The 19,803-nt window shown below is 41.2% G+C and overlaps 4 non-coding genes across 4 annotated transcripts; 2 read left to right on the top strand and 2 right to left on the bottom strand.

Moving 5' to 3' along the window:
* Window positions 1-2,037: 2,037 nt before the first annotated feature.
* TRNAA-AGC (transfer RNA alanine (anticodon AGC)) lies at window positions 2,038-2,110 on the bottom strand. The gene has a single exon. It is a non-coding gene; the product is annotated as a tRNA-Ala (tRNA).
* A 2,681-nt stretch (window positions 2,111-4,791) lies between these two features.
* TRNAA-AGC (transfer RNA alanine (anticodon AGC)) lies at window positions 4,792-4,864 on the top strand. Its single transcript has one exon. It is a non-coding gene; the product is annotated as a tRNA-Ala (tRNA).
* Window positions 4,865-5,574: 710 nt separating this feature from the next.
* Window positions 5,575-5,647, bottom strand: TRNAA-AGC (transfer RNA alanine (anticodon AGC)). The gene has a single exon. It is a non-coding gene; the product is annotated as a tRNA-Ala (tRNA).
* A 9,018-nt stretch (window positions 5,648-14,665) lies between these two features.
* On the top strand, window positions 14,666-14,738 carry TRNAA-AGC (transfer RNA alanine (anticodon AGC)). Its single transcript has one exon. It is a non-coding gene; the product is annotated as a tRNA-Ala (tRNA).
* Window positions 14,739-19,803: the final 5,065 nt, after the last annotated feature.

Below are 19,803 nucleotides of genomic sequence, written 5' to 3'. Positions count from 1 at the left end.
AAAATACAATGCTACGTCGACCTTCCTCAGCTGTATAAAACAGCATGATAGCTTTATGTGGTCTTTTTTATTTAAGTGCAATGAACAGGTTAGAATCCTTGCATAACTGTTTCAGGCAAACTTGAAATTGGATGTTACTAAGAAATATTCCAAACTTTACTCTGCCTTCACTTCATGAAGAGGGAAAAAAAAATAATTCATCTATTTACTTACTTGAAGTGATCTTGGATTATACTGTGTCCATCCTAAAATAATTATGAGTCTTTCTCTAAATCAGACATTCCTGAGACAGATGTCTATGTTATCGTTGTCCACACTGCTTACAGTTGATGAGATTAAAAAATTGCATATCAAAGATCATGATCAGAAATAGTTTTTTATAAAACAGGTTTACCACAGGATCTTATGGGGAGAACTCAGTGGAAGCACATTGTGAACTGTGAAAAACTTTGCTGAAAATAAGTGCCTATACAGCAGCCATAAGGATGCCCTAGACTCTTCAGAACAATGGGATTTAGTATGACCATTCTAGGCATCTCCTGTCTACTGATCATACTGAAAGTAGTCACATTTGGGTATGCTGTGAATGTTCAGGTATGCCTGAGTGTTCAAAGGGAAGGTTAAGTTTTTGGCCTCCAGAGACACACCAAGAAATGGAATAATGATTTTTGCTGATACCACACATAATTTCTTCCTCATCAATGAACAGACTGAAGATGTGAGGAAATAACGCCTTTTTGCATGCTGTAAGATGCTCCAGTAACATTCAAGACACAACAAATTTAGCATAACTGGTGACCGAGATCTAAAAAGCTGCACTTGCTGTGCAGCTCCTGGAAGGGTCAGGGGAAAGTGCACCCTAATGAAACACTATGTCTGGAGAAGGACCAGAAGAAATTAATAAAATGTTGGAGGAAGTCAGTGAAGCACATGGTCAAGGTTATCTCTGAAGCTCCAACACAAGTGTGCTTTCAGATATGTTAGAGGCATCAGCCTCTTAAAAGCACCTCCGCAAAATCAAAGAGAGGTCTGAGGAGCTCAATTATAGCCTGCACACAGGCCATAGCTAAAAGACATGGATGCTGTAGTGTGCTTTCTGGGATACAGGCTTAGGAGGAAAGAGGTGACAGCTTTTAGCTGTAAACTTACATTGACTGATCCAGCTCATACTACAGCTTCATAAAGATCATTAATGAAATAACATCCTATGTATCTGGGCAGGGATCACAATGGACAGTTGGAGAAGACCAGCATTCCTAAACTAGCGGCTGTTGTCGAGCTGTATTTTAAGTTTGTGCTGAGATATATAGGTGTGATATATATGTGCTGAGCAGGGCTTGCGCAGAGCCAAGACCTTTTATGCTTCTCGTACTGCCATGTTGGCATGGGAGGCAGGGAGGAGACAGCCAGGACAGGTGACTCTACCAGACCAAAGGGATATTCCAGACCGTATGATAACATGCCCAGTATGTAATGTGGGGGGAAGGAGAAGGAAGAGGGGGACATCTGAAGTGATGTCATTTGTCTTCCCAAGTTATTACATGTGATGGGGCCCTGCTCTCCTGGGGATTGCTGGACACCTGCCTGCCCATGGGAAGCAGTGAATTAATTCTTTGTTTTGCTTTGCTTTTGTGCATGCTTTTTGCTTTTCCTATTAAACTGCATTTATTTCAACCACTGAGCTCTCCAACTTTTACACTTCTAATTGTCTCCCTCCTGCTGCGGGAGCGAGTAAGCAGCTTTGTGGGGCTTGGTGACTGGCTGGGGTTAAACCACGACATGTTTTTCATTAAGAATGGAAAAATGTCATACTGCAGAATTCTCTTCCTGCTTGCTCAATTTAACTTACACCGTCCAGGACATCAACTGTTACAACAGAGGATTCACCCATACAGTTATATAAGCCTGATTTAGGTAGTAAGGGCAGAGGAAGAAGGGGGAAAAAAAAAAGCCACCGATTAAAACAAAACTAGCATTTTACCGAAATATGAAACATTTTGTTTGGTAGTGTGGATCAATTCCTGTCTGGCAAAACACTGGAGAATGCGGGCATCGATCCCGCTACCTCTCGCATGCTAAGCGAGCGCTCTACCATTTGAGCTAATTCCCCCCCTCGGGGGAAGTCCGGTATCACAGAACTCTGGTCCTCTCCGAGCGGCTAAAAACCACAGCTCCACACGTGGAACGGCGTTTTCTCTCTCGCTATGGCTTCTCTGCTCACACACGAAAACACGTTGAACTTCGATTCCAAAATCATGCATTTGTGGTAGTTCATTCAGCATTTCCAAATCAAGAAGCAGGAAACAAGGCAAACTTGAACAGACCCATTTTCCAGCTGTGTATATGTAATAATAAAAAACAACCCGTTACTTGCCGTTCACGAAAGAAAGAGCGCCGTGACTCTTCGTTTCCTCGCTATGCGCGTCAGGGCTTTAATTAAGTTGGTTTTTTTTTAAAAACACTCGCGGTGAAGTATTTTTACTCCCGCGAGGAGCAAAATCACCAGTGGAGAATGCGGGCATCGATCCCGCTACCTCTCGCATGCTAAGCGAGCTCTCTACCATTTGAGCTAATTCCCCCCGTGCCCCACAGCGACATCCTGTAACTTTAGACTTCAACAGGTCTAAATACAAACCACGACTTCCACCTTTACTCTGCTTTTTCACCGCGGGGAGTGACTCCAGGGCAGCCATTCAGAACGTTTAACTACCGCCTGACCGGGAGGCGTCTATGGTTTTGCCCAAAAAACCCCTAACGTGATAAGGCAGAGTAATGTGATAAGGCACTTCACGCTAACATGTGCGACAAACTCGTGCCCTGCAGCCTCGCAGTGGCACCTGCCACACGCTAGATTTGTCCTTCTGCGCTCAGGGAAATCACATCACAGATGACATAGTGGAGCAGCTTCAGGATAATACAAAACACGCATTTGCCCCGATGTCCCCCCAGGAGACCATCTAGAAAGCAAAACTCAAGCCTGATTAAATTAACTTCTATCAGTTTCCATTAGTATTGACAAGAAGATTAATAGATCTGTGTTACGTGCAAGTATGCAGACACAAAGCCTTCAAAACTGAAACACCCTAAATTTTTCTTTAATGGAACTAAGAAGGTCAGGCTATTTTTCAGACATAGGTAAGGAAGTTTTCCCAATCGGGTTGAGAAATTAGAACATTTTACTTGCCATCTTACATGAAAACTTAGCAACACTCACAACAAATTCATGATCACAAAACAATGCTGTCAATTACATAAAATATATGTGTAGTTATTTAATAACTTTTAATAATTGAAGTTTTAATAATTGAAAACAGTGCAGAGATCGCTCCTCTCTCTTATCTGGCTTGGGCATTAAATAAACTGTTGTTCTGTGAGCCGAATGGGTGAAGCTTTAGGCCCCTTCAGCGGCAACAGAGTGAGATGTGGTGGTGAAAAGCAGGGAGAGGTAATCTGCCTTTTCATAATGACTCGAACTGCACAGGGTTGATAAAGAAAACTGTTCATTGAGCTGAACCTTGTGAAAACACGATATGGGAGAGATCCTGGCCAGGCGTGCAGGGGCCACCAGTGAGCCTAAGATACACAATGCCTGGGAGAAGGACTGAAAGTGCTTTTGCGTATTTGCTTTCTCCCTCAAGTCCACTCAAGTGAGGTAGGTAAAATCATCTCCAGTATAATGCAAGAAGTGTTAAGGATACTTTTTTTTTTTTTTTTTTTATTGTGCCGAGACTGAAGTTAGGCAGGAGAATATCTGAACTTTAAGAGAATGTTTAAAGCAACACTGTAGTTCCACCTGAAGTTCTCGACCTGAATCTGTAGTGTAACAAATCTGGAGTACTAACTTACCTAGGACAAGTTGTAACTTGCTGATGCTCAGTTTTGAATTTTATTTTGACTGGTTGCTGCCATCCAGCGCTGCCTAAATCCTTCAGAGAAAACCACTAGTACATGTATTGTTGGATTACTGCACACACTTTCGTTTACTAGCAGGACTCACTCCTCTGCATTTAAACGGAGCATATAAATGTATCCACTCTCTCTGTAAACTACATTTTCGTTCTTGAAATCCAGAAAGCATTCTTTGATTTAACAGCCTGTGAATGGAGGTTTAGCAATACAATAGATGTTTAGCAATGTGTTTCCCACTGCCAAGTCAGCTAGTATGGACTACAGGTGAATTTTTCTATTTAAGAAATGTGCTTAGTAACCCCATATATTTAAGATGCAATACTATTTGGAAAGAATTATCAAAGGCAATAAATAAAGGTAGAAATACAAATAATTTCTAAAATAGAACATAAAAATACATGGATGAATTTTTCCTCTACAGAAACAAAACATGAACTTTTAAACCACTGTATTTATCATTTATGTATGTTTAATTAGAAAATAAAGTTGGAAAAGGAACTAATGACTTGAAAAAAAAAAAGAGAGGAAAAATCCCACTGTGCTTGAATGACTTCTAAGAGTAGTCCTTCTAGATTTACAAGCCTTTTTGTATTGGCACTGTAAGAGATGTAAAAGAATGAGTTCTCTCTCCTTGAATAAACACTAGAGGATGCACAGCTCAGGGAAATGAGGCTTGTACAACTTGTTTTATCCAAGGAACACAGCAGAAAATGCTCTTCATACGTCAAGTGCGTAGCCTGGCTTTTCAGCCACCGGGTTTTCCATGTAAATTCAGACATGACTCCGTGTTGTTAGACAGAACAACTCTACACAGCAATTGCGGCCGGAGCGGCCACGCGGGGATCCAGCAGGAGTGCAGCCGCTCCGCAGCGCCCGCGCCAAGGGGAATTAGCTCAAATGGTAGAGCGCTCGCTTAGCATGCGAGAGGTAGCGGGATCGATGCCCGCATTCTCCAGCCTTTTGATCGGCTGTAGCGCCACGGTGGGAAAAGCTTTTCTTCCATGAGCTGTCCGGGGTTTGAGGCAGAGAATACACAGCAGGTAATAACAGACCACCTCGCGCGGCAAATAAAAGGGAAGAAGAAATGTTAATTGTGAAGATTACGCTCGTGCACTTGCCTCTGAGAAACAATTTCTTCACAAACCCACCTAAACTAACGCTGTTTCTGTGATACAGAAAAAAAAGCCCAAAACAAAACAAAGAAACAAGCCACTTCCGTCCCTTACCACGGCACCGAATGTGAGCATTTATGATTACATTTTAACGCGAAAAGTTACTGAAATTGTCCCTGCGAAGATGTAAAAGTCTGTAGTCTATATAAATAATCAGCTCATCACGGAATTAGTGTCTCTCCAGCTACCTTGCACCCGCTGTAGGATTGGGCAGGGCACGCTTGATCCTAACATGAGTTTCAAGTTACGCTCGGTCTCTCACAACATCATTTAATGTCTCCTTCTAGCCATGAGAAGAAAATAATTTGCACTTGAAAAAAAAAAACCAAACCCCAAAACCAAAAAAAACCCCACCACAACACCTCAGCTCTGATCATCGTTAAAAACTTAGATACCTCATACTCTACAAACGCGTCTCCAAACTGATTCACTTTAACCCTGACGAAACCGCTCCAGGAGAACGCATCTGAATCCGAAACAGCAGCAAAAACGCTGGAGAATGCGGGCATCGATCCCGCTACCTCTCGCATGCTAAGCGAGCGCTCTACCATTTGAGCTAATTCCCCCCGCCATTTCCCCGCCCCCTGCACTGACAATTCCTGCTTCCGCTTCCCTCCCTGGCGGACTCGCTGCACAACGTGCCGAAACGCGACCCGCCGCCCCCAACACGAACCAAACCTCCTCCCTCAACTCCCGGTAGCTGGGCGGTCCGAGCCCTTCTAATCCTCGCCGAAGCCACGGGAAGGCAATAACAGCGCACAGCACTCCAGTGAAACGCAGAAGCAATTAGGTCTTCCTGCAAGCGCACTGCTTTTGACAGCCGTAGTGCGAATTGTGCCTAATATGGTATCTGGACTTCTCGAGGCAACAGCAGGCGCTTTGTTCAGCGGAGATGCATCTGGACAACATCCGGGCTTGTGTTTCCAGGCAGTTGCAGATTTATGTTCACACCAAACAATTACTACTGCTTAAGAGAAATCTGGATGCATTTAAATACTGTATTTTTTTCTAAAACAGATTTTTCCTATTTGTAATCCCTAGGTGGAAGACAATCGGCCAAATGACTTTACCCTTCTCCACATTTTACAATCTAAAATATATATGTCTGCATAGGTAGAGTTCTTCCAGTTCTTTCTTCCTCTTGTGGCAATACAGGCTGGGTTCACGTTATAAAAAAGGGGTAAAAAAAGCACCCATGGAACAAGGGTTCTTGGAAACAATAAAAAAAGCACCAAATGGAATACTGGGAAACAAAGTAATAGTTCACAACATTCACTTAAATCTCTCAGGCATTTTTAAGTTGTGATGCTATCACCAGATATACAAGCAAAAAGACAAATACGTGTAAAAATAAAAAATTTACAACTAAAATGTAAAAAATACAAATTTTTACTATAATGAAACAGCAGTGAAAATTCATTTTAGTGGTTTCACAAACAGCAAGAGAGAGTTGTGAATTTTTATTACATTTATAATATTAAACAATCTGCCTTTCTGAAAAAGAAAAAAAGGAGTGTCTGAAATGAAATTTATTAAATAACTACACAAACAGCTCTTGATTTCCCCAGGATGCTTTAAGACACATGAATCACACTGACATATAAATATCTTTCAGATCTCTCCTCTTCAACGACTTAGTGATTTTAGAAAACAAAATAACAAAATTTCAGTCTTTGGTCTAGCCCTGAAGCTGTATACCCAAAAACCCCATGCAGATTCTTCCCTTATCAAAATTCCAGTGTCTTGCCACCTACCTCCTCACTCTGATTGAAACAGCTGAGTTTGCCAAAAAAATTATTCTCCCTCTCCTATTTAATCCATGTGGAAAGAGGCATCTGAAATTAATTTGCAGGAGGTCATTAAGTCTTTACTGCTGGAATTATGCTGCAGATACCACTGACATTTAAGCAACTGGCTGACTGAAAGCTCCATAGGTCAGTGTGCCTGGCAAAGTAAGGAAGCTTGCTACTCCTTCCATTCTGGGATGTTTCACATTTTTCTTAGTATTCCTTCTGAACAAAACCCATTTAGGTCTCAAAAACACCTATGCTGTAAAACAGACAAGCAAGCAAACAGAACCCCTCTAGCTGTGTCTGTATCAGGCTTGTAAGAACAAAGCCCGGACGAGACCAGGGTTTCATCATGCCAGATTTTGAAAGGTACAGCACATCTACTTGGTTTAGTTAAGGGAATCTCTAAGCAGGCTTACAACTGCACGCAAACGGAAACTTTCAATTTGTGACTCGTCTTAAGGCTTTAACACTACAGGTAGGGTAAAATTTACTTAAGATCAAGCAAAACTCAGAATGAAGTATAAATTAAGGAGGGACAAAATGAGTAAGGCCAGCTATAGTATATTCAGTTCATTCCGTTAAATGGCCTGACCTTGAAGTTGATAGATATAGCATTAAAATGGAACAAGTATGTCTCCAGTTCTATATCCAGTATTTATTCCATACATAAAGCATTGAAGGAAAAGCTGTATTTGAAGCATTGAAGGATGTGTGTTTTGGACCTCAGAGACAATTTTACTGAAAAGCAGTATCAAAATATGGAATTGGACAGCAAAATTCACACCACCCTCTGGAGAGGAAAAACCCACTAACAAAAACCCCAAACTCCAACAGACAGCATCCCACCAAATCCACTGTAAATCACATAAAAAGCAACACAGGAGCCATGCCATGAGTCAGAAGAAACCTCCCAGACTCTGTTTCTGTTTGTAATGGCCACAATGAGACTAACACTCAATTTGTTGATGAAGAGGTTATTGCTTGTTCATAAAATTTTGCCTCTATTTAGCCATTATTCATTGAGTCTGACCCAAAGCACAAGACATAAACATGCTAAAGAAATCCCAAAACATAAGAACCAACCAAAAAGAAAAACAAAACGGAACTATAATAAACCCTAGAAAGATTTGCTACTTTTAATAGTTATTTGCTACTGCAGTTACCACCTTTAAGGAAAATCAGTACGGTCCATCTAGGAGGTTATGCACCAGTACAAAATTCTGTAACACTGGTCAAAGAATCAGCTTAGTCAGGCATCCTAAGTAACTTCAGTTACCACTGCCAGTCACAACAGAAACTTGCAAAAGCCAGAATAATTCATGTTAAATATACTGCTTTTGTAAGAGGTATGACGCCAAAATGTTTTTTCTTTTGTATATATTTATCAGATTAGCATTTAGGTTAACACTGTGCTCTCTGTACACTAGTAAGATGATGATCTCAGAGATTATCATTTTATGCTACTCTCTGTCATCTCCTGGGGACCAATACAAAAATCACCCTCCTTATTTCAACCTGCAAAATCTCTAACTATCAGAGAGTTGAAAAAACAAGAAAACATACAACTTACCATTGTCTTTCTCTAAAAGGATCCATGGATTTTAGATTTCCACCTAGGTTATCATATGGATTCCAGATTGGCAAAGATTTCATTCTGTTTTCAGACGGAGAAACCGGAAGTCATACATTAACATGATTATGCATGTTTTTTCCTAGGAAGATGGCTAGACTCACATCATCACTTACTCCCAATTTTTCTGGAAGACCTTGTATCTCTACTAACTGGCTGAGCATTTAAAGAAGTTTCAACATCATGCTACATGTACAATGGTCTCCTTTAAATAAATGGGATGACAATACAGAAAAACTGTTTTACCAATTTCACATACAAAACAATCCGTTTAATAGCTAATAGCAATAAACAAGGTTGTTACAAAAGTAGTGAAATTGACTATGCCTGAATCCCAGTGAATCTGCAGCTTTTGACTTCTAAATCACCACTGTAAGAATCTACATTTTCACTACATTCCCTGTAATTCCACATAGCAGAGAATGTGGGCTAGCTATGCCTAGGCCACATGGCTAATCAGCTACCATTAAACAGCACATACAAGATTTTTCCTCATGTTCATTTAGTGTCTTTTCCAAGCCATGGATTTCCACAGAATAGTAAACAATTTCTTTATATTTTTGATTTTTATCCACCTTTCACTTTTTGTGCCAAAGTTAACAGGAGTGAGAATGAAGATTTTTCATAGCTTAGAAGACTTCAGAAGATTCAGACCCCTATATCCTATGGCTTTTGCTAAGGAACAGAAGTATGTACTCACTAAATGAAATTTTTTTCCAGAATAATAGAGTGGTTTTAAAAACAATAACCTCACCTAAATAAATAAACCAACCATTTATAAAAAGCCCGAAGGAACTGGTTATATGGAATGAACTGAAAAATGTATTTGGCTGCAAGGTTCCAAGACTAAGACACACAAAACTCACTGAAGTTCAGTGTATGTTTAACATCTGATTACTTAGGTCCATATGAATATCTGAGAGCTTTCCTTTTTTTTTTTTTTTTTTTAATTTTTTTTATTTATACACCACCATGATATACAGTAATTTTAAACTAGAACAGGGAAACCAGACTTATTAGAAGAGCTGCATTCACCGATGAAGCCACCTGCTTACAGTGCATTGAAAACACCACAACCATTCTGAATTAAGACCACCAAGAAGTTTACGACAGTACCCACTTCAACAAGCTTTTCAACCCAAGTTATCCTCTGATTTGCGTCTTCCACCTCTCTCCTGAGCTCAATGTTTCACGTTAAGCGAACTCTGGAGCAGCAGTATCAGAAGTAAAGAAAACAACTAATGCAGTATAGGATTAGTGTGGTTGTAGGTGTTGAGAAAATTGAAGGAGGGCTGGAGCCTGAGTCATGGCAGAGCAGCACAGGAGTAGGAAGCACTGAATAGGAACCCCACAAGAATCCACAAAACCACCCACTCTGCTATGGAGTCACACTGCCCACTGCACCTCCTCCTTCAAACAAGCACCCCCATCACTCCAAAACTAAATTTTGTGAGACCCACGAAGACAACCACCACAACCAGAAAGCCCCTGGCTAAAAGGCTGTACACAAACCTCCTCCACCTACTTTGTCTTTCAGTGGTCTCAGCCCAGACTCGCTCCAGGTGACAAAGCAGACACAGCTCCCCGGCCTGCCCATTCCCACCTTCCCGGCCTCTCAGGACTGGGTCTCTGCTCCGCCCTTCCCAGGCACTAAGCGTGCCCTGCCCTGTGCTAGAACCTTCTGTGGAGGCGTGTGTTTCCACCCACCCCAATGGCAACTCTGTCCCCCAGGGCAGCTGCTGCCCTCCTTTTATTCCTTTATAGATGGAGCGGTGAACAGGCGGTGCTGGGTGGTTTGTCATCGTGTGAATGGGGAAGCGCTGTTGGCCGTGTCTCGTCCTGACGCATGAGGCAGCTGTCGGGATGGCAGTAAGTGTTCTAAAGAAAAGCCACCAACCTGCCTGTTGGTCAGCTCTTCTGTGCCCCTGAAGCTGCCTTCTCTACCACCATGGGGAAAAGGTAATGCTGGAAAGAGCAGATTTTTATCCTAATTTTCCCAGTGCAATGGCTGTAAGTAGCAGGAATATCAGCTGTGTACACCTTTAAATGGACCTAAATATTTTTTTCGTAACGTAAATTATGATTAGCTTTATGCTCATGCGTTTTCCTAGGCATTGCTTTGGGGCTGGAGGTTGAAAAACAATTTTAAAAAATGTACATTGATATGTGTTTAAGGAGGACAGAATTTCCATTTTCAAACTACATTCCTGGTAGTTTCTAAGAGTTGAGAACGTGACTTCTGAATAATTTGGGTATGCAATATATATTTTTCTGTCACTTTCTGGGGTTTTGTTAATTTGTTTTTAAGGAGATTATAGAACATTAGGGTTATTTGCAACTGTAAAAGCTATTCCCATCTTGCAAACTATCTCAGGTTCTGCACCTTTGACACCAAATATCAGGTTAACTGTTAGCAAGAAAATAGTTTTAGCAGTAAATGGTAAAACTCACCTTTGGTTTATCCAGTCAGCAGTCTGGGTGAAACTGTAGGCTAAGCTCTGTTAAGCTCCAGTTCACACTCTTCTTCAGTTCCTTGGAGTCTCTGAACATTTGGCAATAACCCATCTCCTGTGTGTTTATAACCTTGCTATTTCTGTGTATTGCTAGATATTTTTCCTGAAAAAAGTAAAATAAGGAAAAAACAGAAATTCATTGTTATCTTTCAGTAAGAGCTGAGCTATTTTTATGTAACTCTTGAGTTCTTTTGCTAAATGTTGTTTGTAAAATTACAGTTACTTCAACAATTTACAAATTAATAAAAGGCTATGAAAAAATGTTAGTAGTGTTGGACAACTTGAAATGAGATCAGCGGAGAATCTTGAGTTGTCTACCAGTCCTTCAGGATCACAGCAGCATTTGAATTGTTAGCAGCTGTCTCTAAACAACTTCTTGTGAAGACAGCTTTATTTTCTCTGAAGATAAAGACAAAAATAAAGTGATTTTTTTTTTTTTTTTTTTTTTTTAAATCCAAAGACTTGACCAGGAAATTACTCAGGAATGCCTGGTCTAAATATGTTCCTTGTCATCACTGCTAAATAATGCGATAATGAGTGTTGGTTAGCTAACTCACTCTAAATTCCTAGAGATGATGAACAAAGCAGGTGCTTTTAGGCCCTGAGGAGCTTCCAAGGTGGTTCATGCTGCATAAATAAGATCATGTGAAAAAAATGTTTCTTACTTCAGCTGAATTTTGTATCTCAGTTTTCCACGTAGTGTGTTCAATAGAAAACCCGATGAAGTGCCTGTACACGTTCTAGCAGCTACCATAGAAAACTGAATTATCTGCGTTGCAGAGATCTCTCCTTACTTCACAAGTGTTACATCATTTTTATACTGCTTTTAATTTTTTTAACATTCTACAAATACTGAAAAACTATACGCATTCAATCACCCTCTCCTCCCCTTCAAAAATCTTGGGTTTAACTCTGACAGGACTAGCTTTAGTATTTTAAAAAAAGTCAGATATAGCTTTAACATACAGCTGGCCATAAATCCAAGAGCAACTTTATACCTGGTTCTTACTCTCATTTTTACCATTAGCACTCTTAGAACTGACAGCTATATTTTTTCTGAGTACCATTATTCTTTCTTCCCCTTTCTTATTGTGGTTGGCATTGTCAAAAAATTATAGCAAATCTGAATTATAGCAATGCTGAAGCTTGTTAAGCATGAAGTGAATACTGCCATACGGAGTGAAGACAGTGGCTTAGTTTCAGTTATTCCTAATCTGTTTTATCTCCTGCCAAAGAATCCAGCTCCAGGAGCAACTGGATGTTCATGTGCAGTATCTCCAAGCCATTCATCACACGTCAGGGCTAAGGTACATAAAATGATTCAGCATCACCAAAAGCCAGTAAATGATATAAAAACAAGACAGGCTGGTTAGAAACCAGTCAGGTGGTGATTTTACCTCCACTCATGCTCCGATTTGATTTCTTCTTGGACTGGCTCAAACTTGATGGATGAGTAATTTCTCCCATCTGTGGAGTGAGAAATGTGGCCTGGCTTAGTAAGGAGCCATCGTCTGGTTTAGTGCTGACACAGCGCAGGAACAATCTCCTCTGTAAATGAAGATGTTCAAGCAACAGTCAGAAAGTCACTGGGTGGCAGATTATGGGCTATATAATTTGTATGTGCAAGAGAATAGAGAGTTTATGGAGAAGAGCAGAAGTGAGCACTGTAGGTGGAGTTTGTAAATTCCCCAGCTCTCTAGCTTGGTATATCACTTTATGTTTCAAAGAGATAACTGAGAGGCCTCCGTGGTTAAAATAAGTAGGGGAAAGATGTAAAGTGGAGCTCAGCCTCTTTGGTTCGGTTCAGCTCAAAAAACCCAGATTGATCAAGTTACGTGTATGTGAAAGTTGTTACAGGTATGTTCACATTATTTTTGTATCAGAAATTTTGTGGCCAGCAGGACCAGGGCTGTGATTGTCACCCTGTATTCGGCACTGGTGAGGCCACCTCGAGTCCTGTTTTCCGTTCTGGGTCCCTCACTTCAAGAATGGACATTGAGGTGCTGGGGTGTGTCCAGAGGAGCACAGCAGAGCTGGTGAAGTCTGGAGCATATGTCCTATTGAGGAGCGGCTGAGGGAGCTGCAGTTGTTCATCATGGAGAAAAGGAGGCTCAGGGGAGACCTCATCACTCTCCACAACCACCTGAAAGGAGGCTGTAGCCAGATGCGGGTTGGCTTCTTCTCCCACGCATCTCGGGACAGGACAAGATGACACAGTCTAAGATACACCAGGAGGAGTTTAGTTTGGACATCGTAAAGAATTTCTTCATAGAAGGAGTGATTAGACATTGGAATGGGCTGCCCGGGGAGGTGGTGGAGTCACTGTCCCTGGGGGCGTTTAAGGAAAGACTGGATGTGGCACTCAATACCGTGGTCTAGTTAACGTGGTGCTGCTCTTCAGGCAGAAGTTAAACTCGGTGATCTCTGAGGTCTTTTCCAACCTAATCGATCCTGTGCTTCTGTGAAGCAGAAGCGAGGAGGCTGGGAGAAGGAGGGGATGGAAGAGCACGGAGCAGGTGGCAGGGGACTTCGGAACGCCAAAGGAAAGGGGTTTGTGGAAGCAGCAGAGGGCTGTTCCTGGGAAGCAGGGAAGCAAACGCGAGGAGCCGAGGCCCAGGGGCGGGTCGGTGAGGGAGCGCAGCTGCAGGGGCCGTGGCGGGGGCTCCGGGGCCGAGCGCGGATCGGGCGCTGCGGCCGGGGCGCCGCTGCTCCCCGGCGGGACGGGGGCCGAGCCCCGGGGGCTTGGGTGCTGCTTTTGGAGAACCGAGCTCCTGGGGGCTGTGGGTGCACTTCTGGGGGAAGAGGGGGTAAGGAGCGGCCTCCAGGGGCTGTGGGTGCAGCTGGGGGGGGCGGACATCATCATGTTCCCTGCCTACGATGTAAGCTTTATGCCGCGTGTCAAGACACGTAAGCACCGGTGCGTTCATTTTTCAAAAAAAGTCAGTGTTTTAAGGCTGTTTAAAGTAATGTATTAATTATAGGCAAGTGCATTTGGTGAGGTAATAAATAAGAAAAATACAAATCTGCTTTACTTTCACTTTACTCTCTCAGAGTTGCCAGACACCTTCCAAAAGGAGGTATGTATGCATATATACATGTGTATATGACAGGATGTGTGCATATATATATATGGACACACAAATAGTGTTAAGTTTTGACTATAAGACCGTTTCATTTAAGCATATAGCTTTTTTTTCCCCCTTCATTAAATGTTTTCTGAATTAGTCTTTAAATGTGCATGCCCTGAAAATTGGAAAGAACATGTGTTTCCTTGTTAAATTTGGAACAGTTGTTCAATTAAAGTAGGGCTTTTTCTGCTTTTTTTTTTTTTTTTTTTTTTTTTTTCCCCCCTAAAAACACACATTCGGTTTCTTTTAAGTAATTCGATCTTTTGGAGAGCTTCTTGTTTGAAACCAGCTGAGTAACAAAGACTAGTGTTTTAAAAGGATGAATAAGATTATTCTGGGAGTGTACATGCTCAAAAACGTGTCCCATCATTGCAGCTGTGGGCTGCAGTCAGTTGTTGGTGAGTGGAAAGAATGACCCAGCAAGAAACAATCAATAATTTATAATGAAACATAGTTGTGTTGTGAGTTTTTTAAAGTTTAAAGCGTGTATATCGAAGTTTTGAAAGCATTTTTTTCAGGTGGGGAATTAGCTCAAATGGTAGAGCGCTCGCTTAGCATGCGAGAGGTAGCGGGATCGATGCCCGCATTCTCCAGTGTTTTCAGTCTGGATGGCATTACAGACAACGCGGCAGCATTTGAAATTATTTTCCTATTCACACTCAATTTTCCTGTGTAATGGTGTACAGAAATGTGAAAGAACTGTAAATTTTTGAAAAGCATATTGACTTAAATATTTCTATTTTTAAATTTCAATTTATTTTCAGTTCTCATTCTGTTCAAAAGAACAAAATCAGATGTTTGTACTTTTGCACAGAGGAAATAAAAAATAGTCTTTGCACGTAATAATAAAATTTAATGACATCTTAATGCAATCAAAAATGACATGTAAAATTTATTGAAAAAAGGAAATTAAGAATTTTTTGATTGGCCCTTAAGTATTTGGTAATGATTTTGTTCATTAGTTAACTTTATATTTAATATTATAGTTTAGTGTATAGTTAACAAAATTTTGTATTCGTGCTTTGAGTAAGACTCATTATTTCTGCTCTATTTTGGTTGTATAGGCTGTTTATTGAAAAGAGTGGGCTAGAACATTTCTATAGTTCTTTTGCACCTGGTAGCAAGATTGTTCCTTTTGCATGTGAATTTTCACATCTCTTAAATACCTTTTTTTATTATTAATTCTAATTTTATTTTCTTACTTGCTCATTCAGGTATTTAACTGCTTGTACTTCCAATTTGAGATAGCATGAGGAAACAAGCAGACTGTGCTTCTTACACGTGCAGTGAATTTGTGCAGTTAGGATCTTGGGAGTGCACATATTAAAACAAACAAATGGGAAATAAAAGTTATTAAATTAGGCTTCATGCTAAGGGAGGAGGAGAAACACTGCTGCATGGATGTACAAGTAACACCTGTGATGAAGTGAGATCTTCCCGTTAGAAGGAACAGAGTCAGAAGGAACAAGAAAGGAATTAACTTCTAGATGGAATGGGGTAGAAATTGCATTTGCTTATGTCTCTTGTATACTCTAAGTACTGGAGAGAAAAGAGGAATTGTGACTGTGAGGCTGCTTGATGCTTCTTAAAATTAAGTCTCACGGAGAGAAAAGTATTACGGTCTTGTCATGAGTCCCTTTTGGACTCAGGTAATAATTTAAATGTCTCTTTGCTTGGAATGAGATTCTTCACTAGTCTTCTGTGTGATTATTATTGCTTCTGTGTTTTCTGTGTTTTTGCTACTGCCTAATACCTGACATTTTCTGTGCTTTTAAAGGGAATGAGTTATATTGCTCTTCTTAGCTGATCAAATGCAAGTTGTGCACTAATGGAATGAGGGAATTTGGTGGGGCTCTGTTCAGGTGCAGTCTGCAATCATTCAAAAACCTGAAAGCTCTCAGGACTAATGACTTTTCATTACATTTATGCCCAGCTTCCTACATTGGGGCACTTTTGTCTACTAGGGCTTGTAAACACTGGAAAAGCTTACTTCTAATTCTTTTGGTGTAAATATGAATAGAAGTAAGAGTTTTTTGCTCATTCCATGTGGTGTTTTATGTCCTTATTTTTTAGGCAAACTATCCTGTGAAGAATTGATGGGATTGAGAGACACAAGGGTCCTGGTTCTCAAAAGAACTACTACTTCTTAATGGGTAAGTAGTTCCCAGAGCCACGTGTCAAAGGAGTGACCACTTTGGATCTGTCTGTGCTTTCTCAGTCAGAAATTGCATAGAAATATTCTATGTAAAGAACCATGAGGGAATTTATTTTTATTTGATTTTTATTATTCTTATTGCTATTACCACTCATACTTTACACTACAGTCCTCGGTAATACACTACAGTAATAAAATGCTTAAATCAGTTACACAAGGTAGTTGTTCATTCTGAAGAATAATTTGTATGCACTGAACTTGCTGGAAGATGTTGCTATGTTTTTGTTCGTTGTATTCTGCAAATAGGAAATAATCATTCCTTAGTTGTATTTTATCAATGCCTGGTTCCAGATATTACTTAGAAAACCTTTCAGGCTGAGATGGGGACCATTGTATGGCAACTCTGGAGACAGTGTTGTACAACATGAGGGCCATTTGTGGAATCTGCACTCAAAAATCTCAACTCTGTGAAACTCTTCTTTTAAATAAAATTATTTCACAACATGATTGTAGAACATTTGTTTTTGAGCTGAGCACACTGCATTTCTGACTTTTCTCTTGATGAGTACTGTGTGATATTTGACAATAAAGTTTATGAAAGGTTTGTGTGGGTGTTTTTTCTTGTTTTTGTGGGTTTTTTGTGTGGTTTTTTTTTTTTTTTTTTTTTCCTGAAATGACTACCAATACCCTATTTTGACCAAGTAGTAAGCAGAAGTTGTATTTTGAACTCTTTTTGAAGAGAGTGAGAGGTGAGTTCACTACCATGTGTAAGCACTTAGAATCCTAGAACCATAGAATGGTTTGTGTTGGACAGGACCTTAAAATCATCTGGTTACGACCCATCTACCATGGGCAGGGACACATTCTTCTAAAGGAGGTTGCTCTGAGCACCATTCAGCCTAGCTTGGAACACTGTCACAGTTTCTCTAGGCAACCTGTTCCACTGCTTTACCACCCTCACAGTAAAGAATTTCTTACTAATATCTAACCTAAACCTACCCTGTCTCAGTTTTAAGGTTGTACCCCTTGTGCTATCACAGCATGCCCTTGTGAAAAGTCACTCTCCAGCTTTCTTCTATGCCCTCTTTAGGTACTGGGAAGCTGCTTTTTCTGGGGCCACCTCTCCTGTAGGCTGAATAACCCCAACTCTCTCAGGCTGTTTGAAAGGAAAGGAAGTTACATCTTTAAAATGTGTTCAGCTTCCAGTTATCAGGTATTTTTCCTTTCAAATTCAATGTTGAAAAAAAATTACATTTTTTTTCCCAGTAAACTTTGCTCATATAAGAAGAGTGAAATAAAGTAGTTTTTAGAGTGATACAGCAGAGGTTTCCTCACCTAGGCCAGAGACCTTGTGCCTTTTTTCCATTTTGGCCTATGTTTTATTTGCTGTGGTTGCAATTAGTATTGCAGTAATTTGTTGCTGCTAAATGTAAGCCTTGACATCTAGTGGGTGGGTCTGGACACAGATGGACTGTGGAGACTGCTGTGTGCTTTCAGAGACTCATGGAATACAAGTGGGCTTTGCTTTGGTGAGCCTATGGCTCTATTTCTGTCAAATCTCATGACAATACAGGTGTGCTGTTCATTGTTAGCACAGAATCACCTAAAAAAGAAGGATTCATCTTAAAAAAAAAAATAAAAATGCACAGACATTGTGTGGCCATTGTGCCTCTTTCTGACCTTGGAGCTGAGCAGGTTTTATTTTAGTGCAAGTAGGAGCACAGCCTGTTTGCATTATGGATGGACCACAGTGGACAAGGCTTGTGTAGTGGTCTCTAATAGCCCTCCTGCACCTGCTCTTGATTCCAAAATATAAGAAAGGGACAAGTTTTGGTTTTTTTTTTTTCTGTTCAAGACCACAATATTTTCTACAGTGATGGTATAATAGGGGAGAACTTTTCAAAATATTCTGACTTTTTTTTCAGTAGTACTACTTCCATGAAAATAGTGAAATAGGCTACACAAGAGAATCCCTACAATCAGCTTGTTTTGACAACAGAAAGCTCCACAGATCATTGAAATGCTGCTTAAGGAACAGTTTCACAGTACTGGAAAAGCTTCTAATTCTTTTGGTGTAAATATTGAAACTCCTACTTATTTCTGTTGTTACAAAAATCTGGTCAAAACTAGTAACTTGATAAAATAGAAATTAATGGAAGAACTAAAAATTTATCATTTTTATGTATGCAGAGATAGCAAACCCAGTATTGGGCTAAAATGAACAAAGGACAAATGCAGGGAGGCAGAGCATTTTATGTGTGAGGGTGGGGATGGTGCTGTGCAAGGCCAGGAGTTGGACTGCGTGGTTCTTGTGGTTCCCTTCCAACTCAACATATTCTGTGATCTGAGTCCTCGCTGGGGAAGATGTTTCAGGTTAGCTGGAAGAAAAACGTCTTGCATCCTTGCTCTTTCTGATCCCTACCAGAAGTCTGTGAATGAGTTTAACTCTCTCTTTATAAGCTGTAAAGGAAAAAAATGAGTGTTATTTATAAAACAGGATGCCCAGAACAGCATGTGGGTGTCGTTGCTGGTTAGTGAGGTGTGTGTATGTGGCAGTCTTTTTTGTCAGGGATGGCTGCATGTCCTACGGGGAATCTCTCATGGCAGTGACCCTGGCACAGGTTTTGGGATGTGTCTGTCCCCTTTCAGGCGTGTTTGCCTGCAGGTTGCTTTGACGTGTGTTTCCCTCCTGTCCACATGAATGCCTGCAGGGCCCTTTTGGATTGTTCCTGAGCTTGCTGCCCTTCACCAGCACTCTGCAAGGGCAGCTGCCTTCTCCCTCCTGCCTATGGGTCGTCAACACCGTGTAGCTTGTGGTTCCCAGGTATGATGGGGAAAGTGCTACCGCAGCGGCCGCCTTCAGCTGAGCTCGGCATTGGCTCCCGGGGAAGGGCATGAAACCTGAGTTTTGTAATTGGCTTCTGCAGGTGAAGAAACATTTGGCATCTTGGCTAGACATTTGTGGAATCAATTTTCCACAGTTCTTATGCTACTGAATGTCAGATATTCCAGCCTTTGAAAATGTCACATCATTCTGAGGAGCTGACTCTAATTAACACCTCTTTGATATATTTCTGGCATTTCTGTGGCTTTTGCATTTTTATCTGTAGTCCTTCCTTTTCTGCCTTTTCACTTTAAAACTTTTTTCCCTCCAAAGACCCTTCTGAATCTAAGTGTCTTGTTTGAAGCCAAGCTGCAACAACAACAACAACAAAAAATCAAGTGAAGCTTCACCGCTGTGATCATCACCGGAGGTTGGGGTGCGGACTGAGCGGGGTTGACAGGGCAGGGATGCAGCCACGGGAATTTGCTTTCCAGGTGTAGTAGTCCGCACGAAAGCAGACGTCGCGGGTGCCTGGAGAGAGACGCGAATGGACAGGGGCTGGCGAGAAGAGATACAAAGGGAGGAGAGCAGGCCTGGGGAGCTCGCTGCCGAGGGCTCCCGGGGGAGCGCGCCCGGGCCGGCTGCCGGCACGGCGGTGCGCCTCGGGGCCCGGCCCCGC

This window comes from Hirundo rustica, chromosome 1 (genome assembly GCF_015227805.2).
Source record: "Hirundo rustica isolate bHirRus1 chromosome 1, bHirRus1.pri.v3, whole genome shotgun sequence".
NCBI lineage: Eukaryota > Metazoa > Chordata > Aves > Passeriformes > Hirundinidae > Hirundo > Hirundo rustica.
The sequence above is the reverse complement of the archived record's forward strand: the minus strand, read 5'-3'. Positions and strand labels throughout refer to the sequence as shown.